A 16,945-nucleotide genomic window follows, 5' to 3' on the forward strand; every position below is an offset into this window, starting at 1 on the left:
CGACTCTCGCTTAACCGCCTATCCCAGCACGGTTCTACACCAACCGACCAATCTCAGCGCGGCTCTACGCTGACGTCACTTGTCTCTTCTTCAGCAGCTTCCCTCGTTTCTCAACTCGTCTCACGATCTCACATGCGTTTTCATTCATACACTGAAAAATGACTACTTCCGTCCAAGCGATCACTTTTCTCTGACTGTACGGCCACAGTCTAACTGTAATTGCTACCTCAACTGGCACCGCGTCTTTCCTCTTACGGTCGGACACTTGCCTCAACTGATAGGTTACTTACACACAGTAAACGTACGACCAGCGTCCGCTACTCATTCACTCACACATACGTTCCCCCTATCATCGGTCTGTCGGGAAATCAATGGTACCTCATGACCCCCTTTCAATGGTAGACAAATTACTCTGGGTGTTCGATACACCCGAACCACTTAAGTCCTCTGGACATAAGATTTCATCCGGTTGCGCGCGCTCACAACCTTCCCTCAATCACACTACAGGCATTCAACTCCGCTTGACATTATAACACAGGAACAACATAAAACCCCGCAATCTTACAACGCATGACCCTTATACTCACTCTCGACCGACTCTGCTGCTTTTCTCTCGACGTACCGTCAGCACCGTCTTCGGCTGCGATTCTTCTTCTGGTCGACGATGGCTAGGGACCTTGGGGTAAACTAACCTGGCCTAGGTCGTCTTCCTCAAGAAGATAACCATCCTCTGCTACCAACTGCGGGGAATGAGATTTTGATATCAATTTATGATTATGATCAATTTAATAATTTATCTCATTCGTCAATTTCGGACCGAGTTTTATCTGTCATTGAGTAAAAGACAACCCCCGCATAGGTTAGACAAACCCCATTAACTGACGCCACTCTGAAGAACCACTTACAACTGATAAAGTTTAAGAGTTTTATATAAAGTTAATTTGAATGCAATACAATCCTTACAGAATAAATCTCAAAGTATACAAAATACAAAAATCAGTCTCTAGATCCGCAATCAAAGCTTCAGTGTGAAGTGGTTCCTTCTGCGTCATCTGCAGTAAAATAAAATCAAGTTAAATCTGTCCCTACTCTATGCTATGTGGCATCCCTACTTCGCAAGTTTCTTCCCTAAAAAGGTGTCAGCAGTTTGACTTCCAAAGAAGTTCAAACTCTCTTAGCCTCTAAAGGAATTCTTAAGTTTCAGAAGCAGTACCCTATCTGCCTACCCATCCGCTCTCTCTAAGGGTCCTTGGCCTACTGCTCCCTTGCGCTCTGATCTCTCAGCGCATCTGCTCAAGGCATCTACCCTTGCCCTCGCTCTCGCCTTAGCCTAATGCTAATAGCTCTGTCAATCGCCCTTCTCTGATTGCCCTTCCCTGATTGCTCTTCCTCCCCCGGGTGCTGTCCCTAAAATACACAATCACAGTGTGGGTGAAACGCCCCTTGACGCCCACCACGGACTTTCCCCGATGATGTCAACTTCTTGCTTCTTCCATTGGTCCATTCCTTGCGTCGTTCATTAAGTTGACCCTTCTCCTTAGATGTCATCTTCATCATCTCGTTGGCGACTTTTACTGACTCCTTTCATGCAAAAGTCAAATGACCTTAAACAAAACTTTTAACTCTATGTCGCTTAACTTGACCCTGCTAGGTCCTGCCACATCAAGCTATTTACGACCTTTACAAGCTCATTAAATTACATACATTTGACTATGCTCCTGCGAACTCTTGGTCAGTCGGGTTATAATCACAAATGACCTAAACTCTTCCAGCATTCCTACAAAACCCTCTACACAGTATAACCTTTGGCATACATTTATATATTCGTACTTTAGCAAAAAGTCTTAGTTATACTTGAATACATTTTACATAGAATATATAATACATAGAATACGACTGCGTAGAGTATAACTTATGCATTCTCCTTGGTTACATCGTTATGTAAGTTCTCTTATACATTTATCCACGTTACATTTCTCGCCGGTTCTCCATTTAAAGTTACACACGTACACGAATTCTACTGTGCACGTTCTACATTTCGTAAACACTTCTACACATTTCTATATTTACCCATTATGTATACGGGCCTTCTAAATCTAATGCATGTTTAACATGTGAATACATTTACATTTCCTATACCATGTTATCACGTTAGTTGACCTTTATGCTATTATCGTCAACTTTACATTACGATATGTGTTTCATTCCTACGTTTATAACATATACGTCTAAATATGGCTACTATATATTTTATATTCAAATTGCGCTCTCTCATATACATACCTTTGTAAACTGGTCACCGACGGTTCGTTTATTTTCTGGTTGCAGTACCCCCTGGGCCCCAGTACATTTGTATTTTACATTTACTGCTGTAGTGTAAGAATGCATTTCATGAAAAGGAATGCAATGTAGGGTTGCCGAAAGAAAAATGCCAGCCATGTGTTGTTTAAAGAGCCTGCAAAGACATTGTCTTGACCCTAAATAGGGTTATAAATAAAAAAGTATGTATTCATTTGTAATGTGACTTCTCTGTCTTTGTTCCCTTAAATTATCATGTTTTGTACATGCAACATTGGTCCCATGCATACAAGAGAGTTGAAAGAAATAAAATATAGACAAAGTCAATCTATATTAAGAGTGACATGTCCAGCCGGACAGCGGTCTTTCAAAGTTTACTCAATTTACACGTAGTTATACCACAAAGAGTACCTTCCACAAGTCAGCCAGTGTGGGACACAAGCCTGTGCCCAGCACTTACAGAACGGGTACAGAAAGTGGGTATAGAGAGCAAAGAAGGGCTTTATAAGGCAAAGCACGTTTTTCTGTCATAAATGCAATTGTACAGAATATTTCAACAAAGCACCATTAAAACACATAGTAATCACGTTTTAGCTTTTGGTACTTAAAAGGTCGACGTCGTTTCGGACCCCTAGTAAATCACGGGGACCATCATCAGGACATTTTCAATGAAAGCCTTAACAATAATTTAGCCTCTAAATGCCTAGAAGGGGGAGAAGGAAATATATACATTTAATTACATAGACTGAAATTTTCAGAACAAGTGACTTGTAGTGACCAGTGAGCGGCGCGACTCGAAATTATCAGTCATGGATCATTCAGGCAGACCTAGAACACAATTAAAAGTGCTTTCTATATATGTTTGAAGTATGCACAGATAAATGCTGTAAATACAGCGTTATGTGACTGTTCATTTTTGTACCGTCTGGGACATCAAAATAATGAGCTGGCAACCCTAATCATAAGAGTGGAAGTTTGTTGCAGGATCAGCACATTATTTATTTCCTCCACCCTTGATCCCTGGTTAAGGCCATAATAGTAGGGCTTTAAATGGGCCAGGACCTGCCGGTGCTCAGCACTGCAGTTCTTAAAAGCAGGTGCCGAGGCGGGTGTCTATATGGCTCTACATTTTCACCTTCATACTCAGAATGGAAAAAAATCTTAACTCTGCAGCAGTTCACTGTTTTGATGTAACTTTTGTTTTTTGGCTGTTCTGTATAGCCAAACTCAATGTGCTTTACATCAACACCAACAAGGACGTCTTCATTTATTTTTTGGTAGGCACAGACGATTAAGTTATTTGCCTTTATAACGCACGTTGAGCTGATGTTGAGACCCAAACCTGCTTACTCAGCACCAAAGTTGACAGCTCTAGCCATTACGCCATAACTGCTTGCGCTAGAACTAAATCATTTTCTATTGTAATATACAATAAAGCCATAGTTGTATGTAAGCATGTAGTATATTTATCTTATGCAACTAACAACCTTTGACAAAGCCAATATTCCTGGCTTATTGTAGGTGCAATGTTACCTATTTGGAGGCAATAACAGAAGCAATGAAATACCGTTGGGCGGCACATTATGATGAGCACAGACTTTTAGCATAAATGTTTTCATCATATCATCCACGCCCCTTTGAGAGACCCCCCATTTTTTTACCCCACTCAAAGCCCTGCATATTAGCAATAATTTAACTTTTATCTGAAACCCTACGCCGCCGTCAATAACATGCTGAGTTACTCCAAGTGTCTGGGAATGCACCCTGCATTCAGACAACTCACTCCTCATTCTCGCCCCTTCACTTTCATGCTCACCCTGCATTCATAGCAATCACAATGCACTCACACTGATCACAATGCACTCACACCATTCACCCACTCACCCTGCACTCACAGTGATCACTCTGCACTCATAATGCACTTGCGCTGCTCACCCTGTACCTCACCCTGCAGTCACACACGCACACTACACCCTGCACTTATGTGACACTTTACTCACCTTTCAGCCTCAATCCTCACTTTGCAATCTAACTCAAAGAAGCCCATCACTAACCATGCATTCATCAGTCCCACTTTGCACTAACATGCGCGCCCAAGTTCATATGGTCGCCTCACTCACCCTACTCTCACACTATCGCATCGCTCACAGTGCACTCACATGGGCACTCCTGCCAACCACACAGCGCAGAGGATTAATGTGCCTGCTCCCAAGAAAATGTACCCTGCAGATCATAGAACTGAGTGTAAGTAAACTATAAGTATTGCTATAAAAAAATTAAATTTTGTCAGAAAGGTGCTACAGCGAGATGAGGTGCATTGTTGGTGAGTGGTAGTGAGGGAATTCATGAAGAAGGAGGAAATGTAGCAGGGGGCCCCCAAAAAAACGGTTACACTGGGTCAACCCCTCCCTCCCCCGCCTCCCGAATTTCCGGTCTTGTTGTGCCCAGGTGCGCAACGCCCATTGGACTCAAAGGGCTTCAGCCCCGCCCCCCCCCCCCCCGTGTGTGTCAGCCAAGGATGAGACACCTTCCTGGGCACACACTCACTGCCGCACCTGAGTACTTCAAAGGTCTTTAAAATACCTTTTGCTTGTTAATGAGGCTTTGATGTTTTTCACCCCTTCGTAGAGCCCCTGCAGCTCAGCTCGCCTCTGCCTTTTGCTTGAAGAATCAACCCCCCAGAATTTTTTTCTAGTGCCCCCTCTCCCCCCCCCCGAAATTTGGCTCTTGTTGCGCCTTTGGTTGTGCCCCTGGTACATGTCCACACCCAAAGCGCACTGGGGCAGGGATGTTGTGTCTAGTAGTGCTTTACCAAAGCCCTTATTATTACAATAAACTAAAACATTATCATTCTACATATGAAAATATACAACATAGCGCTGTGCTTACACAGATGTAAACCCCTCTATTAACAAAAAAAAACGAATGTCTGCCAGAGAGTTTCAAAATTGGAGCAAGGTACACGCATTTCACTGTGCTAGTAATGCCACATTTCCTCTGTTGCTTTTAAATGAGTGAAAGCGTGTCCTAAATACAAGTTGGAGGGAAAACAACTCGTACAACAAGGGCTCATAGTGAAAATAATACGAACATGCCACCAAGCCTTTCAGGTCATGTGCACTGTTTTAATCATCCTGTTTACGGACTGCCACTTCCAATTCCAATCATACGATTTCTGTTCATTTGTAAACTGGCGGTTTCCTTTTACAATTGCCATGAGAGAATCAACACGGCGTCTTAACCCTGTATGAATGAAATGGCTCCTCGGCTTTAGAGCAGAATGTTGCAGTCCCAACAGCAGTTTGGCTCGGCACGCTGCTGCTTCTGCCTGCTAAAGCCGACACCAGTGTAAGTCATGTATACATTTTTATGGTTCGATAAGAGGCTCGAACCTGGTTTCCCATCACCAAAGTCGGCCGTGCTATCCGTCAGGGGTTATGTAACAGGGCTATGTAGTGACCAGCCAATCCTGCGCCAGGATTGGCTGGGGGGGCACCATGACTCCTCGCCCAGTCGCCCTGTGTAACCCCGGGGGCTGCGGCCCGCCCCCTGGTCCTCTCTCTAAGGGGGAATTCACAAGAAAACGATCTGCGCATGCGCGGGCATGTTTGTGCCCAAAAATACACTTGCGCAGCTGCAGCAGCCCGATCCTTCCCCGCCCCCCGCCCCCCCCCCCCCCCCCCCTTGCGCACTCCGGGAAGGTCGGGTGTCTCCCGGTTTCCCGACTGGCAGATAGCGCGATTTTTTAAAATAATTGTGTTTGGATTCTAGTGACAACGTGGTGGGTCCATTGGGCTTAGTGGGGCTTCGCCCCTACGCCCCAATGGACGCACCGCGCCTGGTACTACTTGAGAATGCAACAATCAATGAAGTTCCTTTTGGGCAAATGACTCAGTTTACGATGTTTAGATGAACTGAGATGTGTATGCAAACTTTTACATGTAATGATGCTTGCATTATATGTATTGGATCTGGCTCGATACTCCTTTAATAATAATAAAAAAACAGGGATTAGAGGCATCATGACGAAGGGAGATATAGCATATGGAGTGTCATCGAAGCCTTTACGACTATGCGTTCACCGGGTTCTTGTTGGGGATTACAATGAGTTGTTACCTGAGGCCAGATGGAAATTAAAAAGCACCTTCATCTTTGGCAGATAACTATACCGCAAACACAGTAGAAGTGAACTCAAGGTAATACCTCAAAAGTAAAACTCCGGCAGTCATTTTATTTCTAAGATACATTTTATGCTACCAGCAATATCAGTTTACAAACTGCTTCCAATCTACTCATATCTACATAGCTTTACTTTACTAGTTCCAAAGAGCCCTCTGCGTCTTGTTCTCTTTTTTAAATATTTTTGCGAATATGCATATTTGGAATTGTTTATATCTAGAATACTGATATCGGTATTAAAAAATAATGAGTTTTTAAAAATACATATTGAGCTTCTTGACAAACAGAAACGTGAATGTTAACATTATTTTTGCCATCAACTATTTAAATAGACTTTGCAATTTGTAGGCTGCTTAGGCAGCATACAGTATATAACTAAAAATATAACATGTATTTTTTTATTTGCAGATACACAAGACGCTCCATTGTCCTATCGCGGCTGTGGGAGTCCAGATATCTGTCATAATGAAGTCTACACAGTTATAATAGGTTACGGAGTCAAGGAGATCAGCATGTCCTGCAGTGATAAAGCCAACCATCTTGAAAACAGCTACTGTTTCATAGTCCTCTCCCTCCTCCTGCTGACACTCTTGCGATGGTGCCAGGACCCCCCCATTCTCAGCATCATTCACATGGAGCATTATCCTCACAATACTCATACCCACTCTGAAACTTCCTAAGTTGACTCTTGCAACAAACTCACCATGGTCAGAACCATTTTCATCCACAGCTGTTCATCATAGTCTCCAGACTCTTCCTGTTAAAACTCCTTCATTATAATCCAGTGATAGTGGTAGAGGTCACCTCAGTCAGCTCTATCCCTGGGTCCACAAACAGATTCCAATATAGCTCTCCTTCTTCTAAAACGTTGACAATAGACAAAATGGCCGAACTCTCAGTACCCAGTACCATTTCCATGGAGTGCAGCATTAATGGTCTACCACTCCTACTAAACAGCCCCACTTGAATGTTGTTACAGGGATATTACTCGCTAAAGCTTGTGCCCTCCGCTTGGTATACTGCCTTAGCCACACATTTATCACGCTCGATCTGTTGAAGATTTCCTACTAGTTTTATTTACATTTAGAGCCTTATCTATGAGGCCGTGCGTCACTTTTATGCCACCGGTGCATCACTTTTTGTGACGCATCAGCGGCGTAAAAAATGCGCCTTGTTGCACTATATTTACAAATATGATGTATGCAGGGTAGCGTTCCGGGGCGGGAACGGGTCATAAAAGTGACTCAGTGAAATCTATAAGATTTCACTGCGCCACTTCTAGGATACAAATGCGTCAATATCTTACGCCTGCCTCACAGCAGGCGTAAGACTGACGCAGGCCACATTGCTGGAGTTGCGTCACTTTTGTGGCACACTCTAGCAATGCGTCTCTTTTGAGCCTTACAGATACGTCAGAAATACTGACGTATCTGTATCTCCTTGCAACATGATGCGTCATATTGTAAATATGACGCATCAATCATGTTGCAAGGAGGGCGCACTGAGAAGTGATGCATCGCTGCTTTCACGCAGCAATGCGTCACTTCTCAAAAATGAGGCCCCTAGACTTTTGTCTCAGTTTCACTCAGTTTAACTTAGGTTTTGGTCTCAGTTAGACTTAAGACCAAAACCAAAGTTACACTACGACAAAAGTCTAACTTTACGACTTTTGGAATTCACAAAGGGCATTTGCAAGTAGTAAAGTAAGACTTTTGTCTTAGTGTAACTTAAATTTGCACTCAGTTAGACTTAAGACCCAAACATAAGGTGAACTGAGACTAAAGTCTAACTTTACTACTCGTAAATGCCCTTTGTGAACACTGAAAGTTGTAAAGTTAGACTTTCATCTCAGGTTACCTTTGTGAATCAGGCCCATTCATTTTTCTTCAGCAGTAGTTCCTGTGGGGGGAACATAGTTGTTCCAGTATCTCTGGCAAGGCATAGTTGTACCAAATAAAAAACTTCAGATAAATTGAAGAAAGTTTACATAGTGTTGCAGTTTGTTGGTCAGTACAGCTCAGGATCACATAGTGTGCAAGTGGCTAAGCGATTCCATATCCAGCAGCATGCATTTGGGCCAAAGGCCTGACGGCTCACTAGGGTGGTGGAGACTGTGGCTTTCATGACCATGGCGGAGGACCGTCCGCACTTGTGAGAGGTCCCTGCCTGCCTGTCTGGCATGGTATCCCTGGGCAGTGACGAGTCACTGCTGCAGTAGACAGCAGTGAAGGTTTGCGCTTTAGGTGACATTTTCAACGTCCACTTTGCAAACGTTTTTGTATTGAGAAAATAAACTCCTGAAGTGGGAGTGTCTTTCCTTAGTACAAAAAGTAAATGGCCCTGACGTGCAATGAGTTTTCTGCCAGCTTGTGGGGCAAGTTTATATACAAGTTAAAAATTCCACCAGACTTCTAATGACAGATATGGGCATGTAAAACGCGTGACAGCTGCACATCCATTTATAGGGGACACAACGATAACTTTGACCAGGCAGCCCTTTTGCAGAGGGGCCGCAATGTCAGAAGTTTTATATAGCAGATCCAGCTAAGGCACCACTGTTGGAAGAACAGCCCTTCCGCCAACTCTAAGCAGAGTAAAGTAATCTCTCGTTTTGCTCAGAGAAAGGAAGGACCATACCTAGCTTATGTTGTTCCTGTAACTCAGCCATACTGTGATCAGGGGCGGCTCTAGGCTCATGGCGGCCCTGGGCAGGGAGCGTAGGTAGGGGGCCCCCCGAAGAGGGGGTCCGGGTGGGGCGGAGTCCCCCGGAGCTTAGGAAGGGGGTCAGGGTGTTTGGAAAAGGAACAAAGCCGGAGGCTGCCAAATCCCTGCCACTGGGGCCACCACGCAAATATGTATCCATTCTCAGAGGATTATTATATTAAGGATATATATTGGCGTAGCTGACCCTGGGGTTTGGCGGCCCTGTGCAGGTGCACAGCTTGCTGTGATTGACCCTGACAATCATATGTTCACTCCTCTACTGTTAATCACTGCCTGTGCATGAACTAGAGAAGAGTTTCTGCAGTCGGAATGTGGTAGTCTATCCTGACCACCGTCAGTCAGAGCATGACTGCCATAGAAGATCCAACTGGAGTCAAGAACACACTGAACCGTTTGCCAAAAAACAGCCTCCTGAAAATCTGACTTCAAGATGCACAAGATAATCGGATGGTAAAGAAAAAAACATTACACAACGTGTTTTTGGCTGTTCCATTAACTTCTTGTGGCAGCCAGGCGTTGCTGTGGTAGAGTGACAGTGATTGACTTATATCCATTCTATCAAGAGAACTGAACGAAGCAGCGAGAATTACACCAGATCCAGAAGAATGCTGTAGTGTCATTGTTGTACTTCATAAATAAGCCTCAGAAATATACCCTATGTTGTGCCGGGGGTTGTCAAACACTCTACCTTGGCCATGCATCCTTAAACCTCCACTCACCTTCGTGTGTACACCCTCATATAAGTCTCAAGCCTACTGCAATTTTATCTTTTAAATTGGATTGTATACAACTGATAATGGTCCCTCATTTTAGAATTTTAGAGTCTCACTTTTGTAAAGTACTTTAAATGTTTCCATTTGTACCCAGTTGCATAGGTTTTGTTTTGCTACAGCGGGCATTAGTACTGTGAATTACTTAAGTTCTGTCCATTTCTGTACTTAAATAAATTGTTTGAAAACTGATGTCAAGGTCAAATTCAGTGGAGAGAGCTGAACCTTTTAGAGATATGAAAAGCACAGAAGAAGACTTATGAGTGGTCGCTTGTTTGCATATGGAAAAACAGCACCTCCATTGTTCTACTGCAACATACTTGCTGAGTATCCTTCCCTGGTTTGAGAGCGATACTCAGTAGAAATGTATTGGAAAGACCTGCCCAGCAGATCCCATTTTATTAGGATTGTGTCACAGACAGCTGTTTGTTCACCGTTGCAGGCTTCAATGTATTTTATACTTTAGCAGCCACATTCTCATTTCCTATTGGTTGGCTGCGTTGTCAATGTATATGGAATCCTCTGCTTTCAATGTGTTGCTTGTTAGTCGCTCCACTGTTTATGCCTTCCTTGGAGTACTGCTCTTTCACTATGTTTGTGATTTAATGCTGTGTTGTATTCTTACATAGCGGATGTGGCGGAAATATTAATAGAGTGCAGTGTAGAGTGCATGCATAATTAATAATGTCATTGTATTGTGTTGCTGTGTGTGGTGAGTATTGTGCAAGATTCTGCCAGGGATGTCTCACCTACTGACAACACACTTTGCAGATGCTACATCTCGCTGAAGTAGATAAAACTGAGTCCTGGAAGGAGACTGGTACTGCAGCCTGTGCTTGCCCTCCGCAGGAAACACTACTGTCTCCACACCCCCGCTGATAAACACAGCCTTTGCTATCAACAATTATGCCATACCCCTTCTCCTTATGAAACTCTGCACTCCAAGTTGCTCTGCCTTCCATGCTCTCTTAGTGTAGCACATAGAATTAGATGTTTGGATATTAGGTTTTAGATTAATTTTAACCATGTTACAAAAACGCATTTTCTCTCATTAATTCTAACATTCCTTCTTATTGTTTTCATAATATTCTGTGTAGCTGTTTTAGACATACATTTGTTTTTTGCAGCTGTGAGGGTATGGCCTTTGGCAGAGTTTATCTTTTCAGCCCTGTTGCACCTAATCCTTGAGACCGATTACCCATGTACATCCTTTCCATCACCATCTTCATCAGCAGTATTGCTTGAGCTATTCCAAGGGACTGCCTTTTCGCCCCCTTACCCTCGCCAACCCTCACAATCTGTTCAGCAACAGAACAAGCTCTTTTGCAACTACAGGGGATGAGATTGTTCCTGAGGTGTCATCAGCTAGAGCCACGGTCTTCCTCCTCTTCTTCCAAGCCCCTCTATAACATTACTCTAATTTATCCAGGGGAGAACAGTAGGTCTTTTAGGGGAGGATGGCTTTTCACTTGAAAGCTAGCAGTCCATCACAATGGAAAGTGCGATCCTTCAGATTATTGAGCAAAGCTGAGGCCTTCCCTTCCAGGACTTTCTTCCTCAAACTCCCTCCCTTTTAACTTGGTCACATCAGACCACCTTGCCACATTTTGTAGTAGGACGTTATCACTTTGTGGAGCAAAGGAGACATGGAATTGGTCACAGAGAACAAGCTCAAGCAGGGTTTCTACTTCCACTGCTTACTTGTTCCCAAGAAAGATGTTCCTAGTCCTGTTTTTAGCTACTATTATTATCTAGATCTAGTTTGGCACATCTAAGCGATTCAAGAGATGAGGCACCTGCAGCTAGACAGAGTATCCACCTGAAAGTAACTGTTTATCTTTGTCTCCACCTCGCAATATTCCATCCCATTTGTTTTATAATTACATAACAAAGGAGCCTTCTTACTCATTTTTTCTGACTCTTTTCTATTCTTTCTTAACCTATGGGTATCCCTCTCACCTGCTGTCAGGACGGTCACCTGCTTTTGGGTTGAAATCTGTTTTATTATCATCAAATGAGTTTGAGCACTTTTATCACAAATACATTTTTATTCATTGTGCAGTAAGTTAATAACTTGGCGGATCCTATCAACTTGCCTCTAGCTGCCAAAATGCCCCTGAGTGGTCTTATCACAGTGCAGTGCTTATAGACATATAAGAATTTCCCTTGGACTCATACCAGTGCTCCATGTTACAAAGAGTTATGAATATAAATCAAAGCGTTACACAGTATACAGGATATATTGTCGGCGCACCACCTTGGTTAAAGAGGGAGCTGCAATCTAGAGATTCTGATTGTGCCACATAGAACTGAATAATAAAGAAAACTTGGGAGAAGAAAAGGGGGAAAGAGGGTAAAGAAGGGAAGGGGCCCAAGGAGGTCATCACTGTACAAAGGTATTGGTAAAACTGTATCTCGATAAAGTCATACCTATTTACTGTGTCAAACGCGTGTCATAGATTCTTTCTAATTAGATTCCGACTGAATCTTATACTGGGCATGTTAGCACACTCTGCAGGTATCTATTCTATAAATGACTTGCCCTTCTGTCCTTGTGACAGTACTTCTGCACAATCAAATTTACATATTTGATTCTTCTGTAAATTTTATAGGGACCCCCTGATGTGCAAATTTCGTTTCAAACAATGTCGTGTAGCAATGTTCTTTTTACAATCCCTGCCTAACCCCTTGGTTTTCTTATCAGGGGAGTCCTTTTTAAGTCAATCGTGGAAGATCAGGCGGCAGCACAACACCACTGAATTCATTTTTAAATAGTTCCTAATCATCATTGCTTTTACTTGGTTATTCTACTTCCATACTGATATGTATAGCCTTCTCTTTTTGTACTGATTGATTGATGATTTTTAAATTGTATTTATCTGTATTTTGTTGTTTTTAAATAGTATTCATCTGCACATTTATGATCTTACATTATAAGTATCGAATAAAGTAATTGACTGACTGAATATAAATCAAAGCGTTACACAGTATACAGCATATATTGTGGTTGCACCACCTTGGCTAAAGAGGGGGCTGCAATCTAGAGATCGAATTCTGATTGTACCACATAGAACAGAATAATAAAGAAAACTAGGGTGAAGAAAAGGGGGAAAAGAGGGAAAAAGGGGAGGAGCCCAAGGAGGTCATCACTTAAAGACAGAGGATATTTTGTTCTATGTTAGGGAGGCCTGGTGCATTATGAGGGATCAAACCCTCTTGGCAGAAGGATATCTTCAAATAGCTAGCGATCTCGGAGGCCGGAGGATAACGTGGCAGTTTTCTAGTTTGGAAAGTTGGTCAAGCAGTGGTTTCCGTACATGTGTAAATTTGATTTCAGAGTGCATGATGCAACAGGTTAGGAGCTCCATTGCCATAATGTGCCATAGCTGGGTGAACCATAGTGAGGTAGGTAGGGTTGGGGGCTTTTTCCACTGCAATTCAATAGTTTGTTTTGCTGCCCCCAGCATTTGTAGGATCAGGCACCAGTTAATGTGTGTCATAGCTTCGAGAGATTGAGGCGGGGTGCCTAGAATGGATACCTGTGGCATACTTGATATGGGAAACCCCATTGTGTTTTTGATGTTACTCAGTACCTCCTTCCAAAAAAGAGTAACGAGTGGACAGGACCACCAAATATTGAGGAAGGAGCCTGTATCAGAGCTGCATCGCCATCACAAAGGTGAGGATGGAGGAAACATTGTCTGCAACCAGAAAAGCCTTTAGTCCCTGTGGGTCATAAATTTATAGACAGTTTTACGCTGAGAAATGCTTCGATAGATCCTAGAGATTTCGCGCCAGAGCTGTTCCCACTGCTCCATGCCGATGATGTCTGGAATGTCTGAATGCCACTGCGTCTGGTAAGGATGGAGGGGCGCAGGGTTGGAGTGTTGTAAGGCCTGATACGTACACAAAATAAGCCCTCGTAAGCCCTCAAAGGAACGCGCAAGTGTATCAAAGGAGGTGAGCAGTAAGGTGGCCCCTTGTGTATTATTGGGTTCGTACAGCCGATGTCTGAGATGGAGAAATGGTAGCCGTATTGTGGCGGGGAGGTGGAAGTCTCATGTGCATTGGCTGAAAGTCTGAAAGGTTTCTCCCTCAAAAAGATCGCTGATTGTGCGACATTCCCCATTCCCCCAGTCTAAGAAGGAGTGGGGTTGCAATGCCAGAGGGAAGTCAGTATTCTAAAGCAATGGGCTGTTGGGGGGAGATAAAGAGGTGAGGCCCCTGGCAACATCAAGTTTGTCCCATATCTCCCGAACCATTTATGTGTGGGTGGCAATGTAGGCTCTGCATTGTTTTCGCCTTTTTCGGCAACCAGGACAGATCCCAAAGAGGTCTGCATGCCACCGCCCTGTCCAGATGAAACCAATGTTTTTTTGCTTTCACGAACCACCCATTCCTAGATATAGCAAAGGTGCGCCACCCAGTCGTAAACAGGAAGATTGGGGCACGCAAGTCCCCGCGATCTCGCAGTAGCATGAGTATCTTGTTGGAGAACCGTGGACGACCTTTTTCCCAGATAAAGGCGTTCACTTCCCTCTGGAGGCCTGTGATAGCTATTTGGGGAATGGGCATAGGAAGTGTTTGAAAAAGAGAAAGCACTTTTGTCGGTAGTGACATCTTCACTCTGTTAAGACACGACATAGGGAATGTTCTACATCGTCTCAGGTTCTCTAAGACAAAGCGCCGACATTTTCGGCCAGTTAGCTTGGGACAACTTGCCCAGCGTTGGAGTCACGTTAATGCCCAGATATTGTATCAAGTGGATTGCCCATTAGAACGGGGTGAGTGACTGCAACTGCAGGGCCTCCTGTGGCAGAAGTGTTACATTCAGTGCTTGCCATTTGTTTGTGTTGATCTTGAGGCCCGAGATTTGTTTGAATGTACAAAGGAGCAAGAGCAGGGCAGAAAATGAATCACTGGGATTGGTCAAAATGAGCAAAAGATCATCAGCAAATAACGCGACTTTGGGCAGGCCGCCTAAAAAAAAGGGATGCCTTTAATGTTGGGCACCCAACTAATGGCTATCACCACTGCTAGGGCAAAGAGTAGGGGGGATTGTGAGCATCCTTGTCGGGTGCCTCTACAGATGTGCATTAGGGGGAGAGAAGACTGTTGACCTGGATTTGCGCTGTAGGAGCAAAATAGGCTGCCATTATCCGGGATATCATGATAGGGCAGAGCCCAATTTTCAGCAGGACCGCTCTGAGAAAGGCCCAATTCACCCTATCAAAAGCTTTCTCAGCATCCAGGGAGAGGAGGCATGTCGGGATGTCTTGTCGCTGGACCTTCTCCACCAAGTGGGCCAGGCGCCGGATGTTCTCTGCCACCTGATGCTGCCGAATGAACCTGACATGGTCTGGGTCGACTAAACCCAGTAGATATGGCTCCAGCTTGGTGTATATTTTGGCATCCGTATTACGGAGGGAGATATGGCTGTATGATGCGCAGAGCAACGAGTTCTTCCCCGGCTTGGGCATTAGAACTATCTCAGCCATGGTCATTGTAGGCATCAGGTTAGTGGTATCGAAGAAGGATTTGTAAACGTTAAGGAGGTGGTTTTGTAATTGGGGCAGAAATAAGCAGTAGAAAGACACCATAAGACCACCTGGGCCTGGGGCTCTGCCCACCGGAGGGTCTGTCAGTGTAAACAGTTCCTCAAGACTGGAAGTGTGGGCCTGGTCCAGAGGCAGCCATGGACACGAAGCAAGAAAGGAGCTCACCTTTCCCTGGGACGTATCCTCTTAGCTATATAGGGCAGAATAGAATCCAATGAATGCCCGCTCTTTGTCATTTTTGGAGGCGACCAATGTGCCATCCTCATTTTTTACCTTAGGGATCTGGGTGCAAGAGATTTGGGTACAAATTCGGTTGGCCAGAAGGGAGCTGACCTTGTTCCCTCCTTCATAGTATTTTTCAATGTAAGGAGTGGGCTCTCCGCTTTGTTTACCCTCAACGCCTGAACTTGGCTGCATAGCAAGACCAGCTGCTTTTTGTGCAGTTGCAAAGGTACGGCATGATCCAAGCATTCCAGGGCCCTGATCTCCCTAGATAGCCTGGTACCAGCTGGGCCTACCAGGTACTAGTAATTACGATTGAGGTAATAGTACAGTAGATGGTCACCTTTAAAGGCATTCCATAAGGCATGCCCATCAGTGTCAGGGAGATCATTTGTCTCAAAATAAGTTTGGATCTCATGCTGGATTTCTAGGATATTTACCCTCTCGTGTAGAATGTGGGGGGGAGCCGCCAGTGCTGTGCAAAATGGGGTGCTGCCCCAACACCGACAGGGTCATCTCAAGGTGTGCATGGTCCGAGATAAGGATATCGGAAATGCTCCCCGCTTCAAAGGATCAGACAAGTGAATAGGATAGGAGAATATAGTCAAAGCGTAAATACAAGCGGTGGATATGGGAAAAGAAAGGGTAGTCTTGTGCTTCAGAGGACTTATAGCGCAATTCATCTACCAGGCCTAGGGCCATAATGTCCCTCTTCAATGTTGCTAACATCGCCCCTGCGGACTAGGAAAGCAGCTGTTAGTCCTGAGATGGTGGGTGCCTTCACCCAGACGGACCAAAGGGGTGTGCCTTCCCCATGCCCATTGATATTTTTGCGGTTCCATCTTCAGCTTATATATACGTGCTTTCAGCTTTGCCCCACACTTCATTCCACCATTGTTTTTTTGGATCATCTTATCTGAGCACCCTGATGAAGGTGTAACCCCTCTTGAGGGAGTAACTGAAACAAGTGTCGGCGCCTATCACAACAGGAGCATCAGGATGCCAATGGTGTACTAAGAAACCTTTCCCAAATGGTTATAATTATGGACTTATTAAGGCACCTGCATTAGTATGAATATTTTGAATGTATTGGAGAATTTATACTGATGTACATAGTCTTCACTACACTATAATACTTGGATTTACTATCTTCATGCTGCTCCGGCTGTATGTTACTTGTTTCTTTGTATTTAC

The sequence above is a fragment of the Lissotriton vulgaris genome, chromosome 7 (genome assembly GCF_964263255.1).
Source record: "Lissotriton vulgaris chromosome 7, aLisVul1.2, whole genome shotgun sequence".
NCBI lineage: Eukaryota > Metazoa > Chordata > Amphibia > Caudata > Salamandridae > Lissotriton > Lissotriton vulgaris.